The sequence below is a fragment of the Physeter macrocephalus genome, chromosome 10 (genome assembly GCF_002837175.3).
Source record: "Physeter macrocephalus isolate SW-GA chromosome 10, ASM283717v5, whole genome shotgun sequence".
NCBI classification, from domain to species: domain Eukaryota; kingdom Metazoa; phylum Chordata; class Mammalia; order Artiodactyla; family Physeteridae; genus Physeter; species Physeter macrocephalus.
This window is the reverse complement of record NC_041223.1, coordinates 81,940,173-81,948,954: the sequence shown is the minus strand read 5'-3', so window position 1 is coordinate 81,948,954 and position 8,782 is coordinate 81,940,173. Positions and strand designations below refer to the sequence as shown.

Sequence of the window (8,782 nt, the reverse complement as noted above, 5' to 3'; positions counted from 1 at the left end):
TTGCCTTAACAACTGAATCTCATCCCTTTGGATTTGGAAGAGTCTTCTTAAATTATGCCTAAATACAAGCCAAAAAGGAAGAGAAACTACGCCAGACTTGTTAGCCATGATTATGTGTGGGACTTGTACCGTGCATAGCTTTTAACTTTATATTTTCCGAATTTTCTCTTAAGGCCCTCTAGTTTATCGTCAGAAAAAGCCAAACAAAACAAATGGGGAGAAGTTTTATGAGCCATCGCTTTAATTCACAGCTAGGAGAAGGCAATGCTCCAAGGCAAGAATATAGAAGAGACATCGAGGAGAGGTCAGAGGCCTTTGGATGGAGGGTCAACCAAACAGTGCCCCCCCGCAAGATTTTACCCCCTTCACATGTTCTGTCCAGATGTGACCCTGTTCCTCAGGCAGCTGGGGAGACATGAGAACAGCCCCCGGGAATCCGTGCATCTGTTTCAAGAAAGTGTGAGACAAAAGGCCAAGTGGACACGTGGTGCCTGAGAACACTAGTCTCTCTTCCTTAAGTAAAATGAATAGAGAGGAAGGAATCACTTAGGAGCTTCTTGGGAGAAGTAAGAGGTGGTGACAGTCCATCTCAGAAGGCTGGAGCCCAGCTGAAGCTTCCTTGTGAAGTGATTCTGAGGAAGGGCAGCAAGTCTGCTCGCGTGCTGGTTGGGAAAATGGCCACCGAGGTGAGGGGTCTGGTCTGCGGGCAGCTCCGGACCCTCATTGAGCCACGTCTTTCCTTCCAGAGCGTGTCCATCGTAGGGCGGGAGTTAGAAAACTGCAGGCCTGTGCGCCAAATCCGGCCCGCCACCTGTTTTGTAAAGAACATTTTATTAGAATCCAGCCATGCCTATCTGTTTATGTGTCATCTTTGGGTGCTTTCACAACACGAGGCAAAGACTGGCCGCAAAGCTGGAAATATTTACTGTTCGCCCCTTGACAGAAGAGGTTTCCCACCTCTGCTCTGGGGTGTGGACCTGGCTGTGTGATGGAAGCTGGGTCGTGGGCGTGTGGAAGTTCCAGCTTGTGAAAGGCAGACGGCACGCGCCCAAGTACCAGGTCACGCCCCACGCCCCACACCCACCCAGAGCAGCACTGTCCCTGCTGGACTCACGGGGTGGTAAAGAGTCGGAGACATGAGACTCTGGCTGAACCGTGGGTCCAGCTACCACTTGCTGCCAGTGGAACAAAGGGAGAAGGAGTTTCGAGGACAGCCAAGAGCCTCCATCACACGGGGTGTTTGTTTTGTCCATTTGCCTTAACGTTAATCATTTAAAAGTAGGATCTAGCCACGTGTGTGTCACGTCATAGGCAAATGACCACATTTTATCCACACAGGAAATGCATTTGTACTACAACCAAGCCTATACACTTTCTAGTATCGATTGTCAGATAGAAGGTTGATGAGGAACAATTTGGTGTAAGGTGGGGGAGCTCTAGGGAATGTAGAGCCAGAGCCAAGATAGACAGAGTTTCTACTGGGACATGCAAGGGCGTAAGCAAGCTGGTCAGGACGGAACGTGGCTCTTCCCAAACAGCATCGTGGTGTCAAAGGGCGGCCTGGGGAGTGTGCCAGTGAGTTTGCAGGTGGAAAAGGTGCCATCCAAAATTCTGTTTTGTGAAACCATTCCTTAAACACAAAAGAGTTTGAGGCCCATTTAAAAAATACAGACCACATGCAAAATATTCTGTAAGTCTCCAACCAAGCTCCGTTTAAAAAGAAAAAAAAAAGTGTGTATAAAAAGATCTAATGAATAGTCACAATTCCCATAGGGGACTTTACAGTTCATTTGCTCCACTACCTTGTGAGATTAGAAGAAGAAAAGGCATCTAAGCTAATCTTTCTGCTAGGATGGCTCCCTGAGAAAGTTCCACTACCTTCTTGGGTTCAATTCTGAATGTCTGGAGCCATGCACTCTCCTCGTCCTTGTCCTGGAGGCAATTCAAAGTCCTGTGGAGGATTTTCCCAACACCCCTGGTGTAAAAAGCAATAGAGTGAGAGGAATAGGGGGATAGAAGTCTGGTCTTCACTCTCTGCTTCTCAACCACCAGCGCCTGCATGATTCTTTCCTCATGTTCATTCAATTTGTGTGTTCTTCCTACTGGATCGATGTCAGAGACAGAGCCCTAGGCTCTAAGAGTTTATAATCAAACACAGGAGCGGCTGCAGCAGGAGGGAAAATGCTCTGGCAGGTGCAGCCGCATCAGCCGTGAGTGATGGCGGAGGAGATGACCTGCCAGCTGGCACGGAAGGTTGGTGAGAGGTGGAAAGGCCAGGTCGGAGGAGAAGCATCCCACGTGGAAAGAGGGCCTAAGCAAAGGGGTAGGGAGGAAAGGATGTAACGAAGGAATGACTGGGTGTCAGGCTCAGCTCGAATATGGCACTCACAGGGGAGCAGTGAGAGGTTAGCTGGGAAAGATAGTAAGGACCCAGACTGGGAAAACAAATTAGCCTGCTGTTAATCAGTAAGCAAAGTGAGGGGTCCTGAGAAGGGGGGTGATTTGATCAAGGACAGACTTCAGAAGGATGACTCACAGGGCGATTTGTAGACTGGAGTGCGGGTAGGGAGACTAGTTAGAAACTAGTTAGAAAGCTAGGACAACAAGACAGATGTGGAGGAGATTTACCAATAAGGAACACATTCAAGGAATTCTTTTGCCTGTGTTGAACGTGATCCAATCAATTATCCTGGAGATGCCATTCATGAAAAAATGATGAAGCAACAAAATATAACACAGAACAAAGAACATTTGAAATTGAAAATGAGGGGACTTCCCTGGTGGCCCAGTGGTTAAGACTTGGCGCTTTCACTGCAGGGGGCACGGGTTCGATCCCTGGTCGGGGAACCAAGACCCTGCAAGCCTCACAGGGCACAGCCAAAGACAAAAAATGAAATTGAAAATGACTAGAAATGCATTTGAATTTTAGCCATTTGATTTGATGTTTATAAAGATGTTTAACTATTTTGTAAGCTGCAACGGGCAGTAACCTGAAACTCTGAGAAGGGTGCAGGAGCCTCCTGCTTAGGAAGAGGATGTAGACAGAGAGAGAATTACTGTCCTCCTCAGTCCTTCACACTTATTCCAAGTTAGAGGGACCGTCTAGGCACTACTGTTCCCGATTTTAAATGGGGAGGTAGTCTATTTCATTTATTTATTTTACTTTATCAAACTATATTCTGCATATAATAAAATGCACCTATTTTAAATGTACAGTTTGATACGCTTGACAATGTATACATCTATATAGTCATCACCATAATTAAGATACAGAACACTCCTTGGACTTCCCTGGTGGCGCAGCGGTTAAGAATCTGCCTGTCAATGCAGGGGACACGGGTTCGAGCCATGGTCCGGGAAGATCCCACATGCTGCGGAGCAAGTAAGCCCGTGCACCACAGCTACTGAGCCTGCGCTCTAGAGCCCGCGAACCACAACTGCTGACCCTGTGTGCCACAGTTACTGAAGCCCACGTGCCTAGAGCCCGTGCTCTGCAACAGGAGAAGCCACCAAAATGACAAGCCCCCGCAGCACAACGGAGACTCAATGCAGCCAAAAATAAATAAATAAATAAATAAATAAATAAATAAATAAATAAATAAATAAATAAATTTTTAAAAAAAGATACAGAACACTCCTGTCACCACCTGGCCCCCAAATTCCCTCCTAACTCTGCAACTGACTCCAACCCATCCTCAGGCAACTGCTGACCTGACTCCTGACACTATGGATTTAGTTTTGCCTGTTCTAGAACTTCATGGATATATTATACAATCATACACACACATTCTTTTGTGTCTGGCTTCTTTTGCTCAGAATGTTTTTGACATCCATCAATGATGTTACATGTATAGTTTCTTCTTTGTAAATTATTGGATACATTGTATGAATATTCCACAAATTTTTTATCCATTCATCTGTAACTGGATGTTTGCGTTGATTCCATTTTGGGGCTATTATGAATAAAGCTGTTATGAACATTAGTGTACAGACTCTTTGTGGACATAGGTTTTCATTTCTCTTAAGGAAATACCTAAGCTTGAGTCATATGGAAATTTATGTTTGATTTTATAGGAAACTGACAAAAAGTTTTCTAAAGTATTATAGTATTTTACATTCCCAACAGCAGTGTAGGAGAGTTCTGGTTGCCCCACATCCTTTCCAACACTTGATATCGTCAATCTTTTTCAGTTTTAACATTCTGGTAGGTTTGTAGTAGTGTCTCATTGTGGTTCTAATTTGCATTTCACTAATGATTAATGATGTGTTCATGTCTTTATTTTCCTGTCCTCACCATATATATATATATATATATATATATATATATATATAGTGTGGGTGTGGGTGTGTGTGTGTGTGTGTGAAGTGTCTGTTCAAACCTTTTACCCAGTTTTTATTGTCACTTGTCTTATTTTTGAGTTGTGAGAGTTCTTTACATAGTCTGGATATGTCCTTTTTCAGACATATGTATTGCAGATATTTTCTTCTGATCTGTGCCTTGCTTTTTCATTCAGTTTCTTCGTGGTATCTTTGGAAGTGCAGAAGGTTTTAATTTTAACAAAGTCCAATTTATAAATTTTTACGGATAGGGTTATGTTCTCTTTACAAAATCTTTGCCTGCCCCCAAATCTTGAAAAATTCCTATGTTTTCCTCTAGAGGTTTTATATGCTTAGATTTTGTTCTAGGTCTCTGACCCACTTTGAGTTTATTTTTGTGCACAGTATGAGTAACATTCAAGGTTCACTTTTTTTTTTTTTTTTCTATTTCAATGTTCAGATGTCCCAGCACTACCTACTGACAGTACTATTATTTCCTCATCAAATTACCTTGGCACTTTTGTCAAAGATCAATTGACTCTGTGAATGGTGGTCTATTTCTGAACCCCTTTTTGCATTCCATTGACCTATTTGTTTATCCTTACACTGAGGCCACAGTCTTGATTCTTTAGCTCTGAAGTAAAGCTTTAGAATCAGGAAATGGAAGTCCTCCAAACTTATTTTTGTTTTTAAGCATTATTTTGGCAATTCTAGGTCCTTTATATTTCCATACATGCATTAGAATCCGTTTGCCAGTTTCTACAAAGAAGTCCTGGGGCTTCCATTGTATTTATAGATCAGTCTGGGGAGAAATGACATATTAACAATGAGTTTTCTAGTCCCAGAATATCTTTCCTTTATATTGTCTTTTAAAATTTCTCTTAACAATCTTTTGTAGTTTTCAATGTACGTATCTTGCACATGTTTTGTTAAATTTATCCCTCAGTACTCCAAGCAGCCTGCCTTAGAAGTTATCTACTGCAGAAAGCAATCTTCCATTATTTATTAGTTTTATTAGCTTAATTCCCAGAATAACGATTTCTTCAAATTGATGGTAGAGGAGGGGTGGTAATGGGGGAAGGGTCGTTCCCAGTGGGAAGCATTTCCAGTTACAAGATAATTCCCTGCTGTATTAGAAAAAGGTATCTCTGGAAAACACTCACTCCACCCCATTCAAGGGAGACTGCAGACGTGAACAAGTCTCGCTGGTATCAGTAACGAAGCTACTTACTAAGACACTTAGATCTTTAAAGTTGAAAGCAGCTCTTTTATGGATTCCCCCATCTACAGATCTATGTGGAGTTACCAGTCAAAACTTATCTAATTTATGATGGTAATGGGCACTTGGAAATTTTTTTCCTAGGCCTAGATATTTCTTTTCGCAGAATTCCCATACTTTAGTTTGAATCGGCAATAGCATTTGTGCAATTACAGAGCACTTGTAGGAGGCTAAAGATTAAGAGAAATGTTTATCAGCGGAGTTTTACCTAGATGCACAAAATTCTTTTGAAAACACTTTGGGGAGCTGTTAACTACCCACTGATCTTTTTGCTTTGCACACAAAAATGTTGACGATAAAGAGGAAACTAACTTTCTGAACCATCAGATATTATATTATTTATTCCTCTCACCAAATCCCCTGATGGGTAGTTTATAGATTTTCCTTCATTTAAAAAGTAGATTACTCAAGATTCCTGAAAGAATTGTATTACAAATATAATAATAACATATTAACTTACACAATGCTTCTTCTGTGATATCAATTTTTTCCTCTTAACCATCAAATTAGATAAAGAAGGATTAGGTGTTATCTAATCAGGAACCCAACCCTAAAGACAAAGCAAAGAGCAATCTAAAATGTTATACAGAGATCTGGTTCTGTGTTTTTCTTTATTCCCTTTCTTCTTTACCTCCATCTTTCTCTCTTTTAAATTTTGGCCTTTCAACGAAAAACTCAGAAACCACAAATATTTAAGAAATACCAACAACAATGATAGTTTATTAACTGCTCCGTGCCATGAAAAAACAATGCAATTCTCTAACTTTCAGTTTCCTCCAAGGTGAATATTATTGTCCCCACTTTACAGACAAAGAAGCTGGAGCTCATGGAGTATCAGTGACCTTCCCCAAGGCCACATGGCCAACAGTGGAGACGGGATTCAAATCACAGAGCCCAACGTTTATCACACAGATGACTCCAAAACTAAAATATTTACTTAATTAATTCAACCAAAGGGTGAATAAAAAGGGACACTTTAGCATTTAGTTTAACAGATCTTCCAACCTGCCTCTATTTAGGAAAATACACATACAGAAAAGGTGACACCACATCACGGAAAGAGCACAGAGCTATAGGGGCCGGGAGCTAGAATGGAGCTAAACCAAAGAGCAAATTGTCACAAAATCGAAGAAACTCTTTAAACGTGTTTCTTCATGAGTAAATGCCAACGTCGGACTTCATGCTTTCTAAAGCCTGTTCCAACTCTAGATTCTACCAAACACCACCACCACCAACAACTTTGTGTCTATCATTACAGGGGTAATATTCTTTTCTCGTTTGAGTTTTACGTAAGTGATCTTTTCAACTCAGACCGGAGTCTTTAGAAACATCATAGACTTCTAAGGAGGCTGGAGTCATCGGGGCAGGTGCCCCGCCTTCCTGGACACCCTCTGTGGGCTGAAGCCTCCGGGAGACGAGACGCTGCTTAGCAGCTGCTTCCACCACAGCCCGGAGGCCAGAACTGAGATGACCTCGGACAGGAAACTGACCCCGTATGTGTCAGTACTTCTGGTTTCCCGGTGACCACGAGGGCCCAGGGGAGCCGACGTGTCCGTGACCCACGGAGGCTTGGGGTCTGAAGGCTGTCAGCTCCATCACCGGCACCACTGGCCTAAGTTCAAATCGCCAGCTGAGACCTTGAACTTCAGCAGTTACCACCTTAGCAGCAGCCAAGCCCAGCCACTCCACAGGCCTGCCCAGAGGACACCCCGGGCATCTTCTCACCTGTTCTCCTCTGCTGCCACAAATGTGCAGCGAGACCACGTCAATGCCCACAGATGCCTTCCTGAGCAAGAAAAGAGAGGGGGGTATAAAATCCCAATGACTAGTCCCTTTACCGAAAGAAATAGGGTCATTCCAAAGAGGCTGTCACTCCAGCCATGATCCAGATTTTGAACAGACGGGATGTTTAACCTAAAAGTAGAAATATGAACAAGAGTGACAGAGATAGCTCCCGTTGACAAGTCTAAGAGGTCCCTATCAATCAGCAGGATGGGACTCGTGAGGAAGATCCGATGAGCTCTTGAGAAACAGATGCTCCATTTTCTCTACATGTCTCATTTCACTGTGAGTGGTTTTGTGACCTCAAACAATTTTAGAATTTGAGTTCATTACCATAAGCTAAAAAAGGACAAACAAAATGAGGAACCGCCCTCTTCACAAAGTCATGTTCGGCTGAAGTGTTTTTCTGAGTATGTAACACACTCAAGCCTTTCTTAGGATGGCCTGAAAAAATGTTCATGGAGGTTAAAGGAATTTGGGCGACCATTTACTCCATCCATGAAAACTTCCGTAGGGTTTCCATTTAATGAAACCTTAAGATAAGCGAGTTCTGAGTTTCAATGGGTTGTCAACATGTAGGAAAAAGAAAAGCTCACATCAAAGAAGCAATACAACTGGAAAATTAAACATTAAGGTGAAAAGCCATTTCTTAAAGTGTAGCCTTTACTGTCAATCAGAATTTGGTCTAAAGTGTGAAACCAGAAGGGAAAAGTCAGCTCTGCTGTGAACTGCCAAGGAATTGCCTTTATTCTGCCAAAAGCTCCAGATGCTTTTCTTACAGAAACACTTCTGTCTCATGCTCTCACTTGTTTATTTCCACGCGCATAACGCAGCCAGGCACGGAAACAGGTACTCTGTTAATCCACCAAATGTGATTTTGAAATCACTTCATGTTATTTCAGATTTCAAACCAAGCAGGAAGAGTAGGACCGTGTACTTCCCTTTCTTTTTTTTAACCTCGGATTTGAAACTTCCGAGGTTAAAAAAACTTTAAACTGTTTTAAAGTTAAATCAGTTTAAAAGCAATTAATGACATTTGTTACTAAGGGACCCCAAATCAGGAAGAAATTATGACCCAAGTTTGTCAAACAAAGCATTAAATACTTAGGAAATGTTTCAATATAAATCTTTGTACTGGCATACAAATAATTCATTTTGAAAGCTTTGTCTGTGGAAGACATCTCATTTCAGAAATGGATCCAGAAATAGCTGTCCATATATTCACGCATCTTGTTTCAAGATATCGCTGCTAAACATCTTTTTAAATTCAGTGGCTGTTGATTGACTGCTTATTATATGCTGGATCCTAGGTTAGGCACCCGAGATACAAGACACACTGTGGCATCTTGGGAAGGCTGCATTCTCTCTGAAGGCAGAGGGAAACTTAGGAGTCTTTACACTAGA

General features: G+C 42.2%; 1 protein-coding gene across 1 annotated transcript in view; it reads right to left on the bottom strand.

The window, feature by feature from the left end:
- Positions 1 to 727: 727 nt before the first annotated feature.
- Positions 728 to 8,782, bottom strand: part of OGFRL1 (opioid growth factor receptor like 1) — a 30,421-nt gene continuing 22,366 nt past the window's right edge. The window contains exon 8 of the transcript XR_002893253.3: positions 728 to 811. The gene's annotated coding sequence lies outside the window, so the exon portion shown is untranslated. The remainder of the gene's footprint in view (positions 812 to 8,782) is intronic.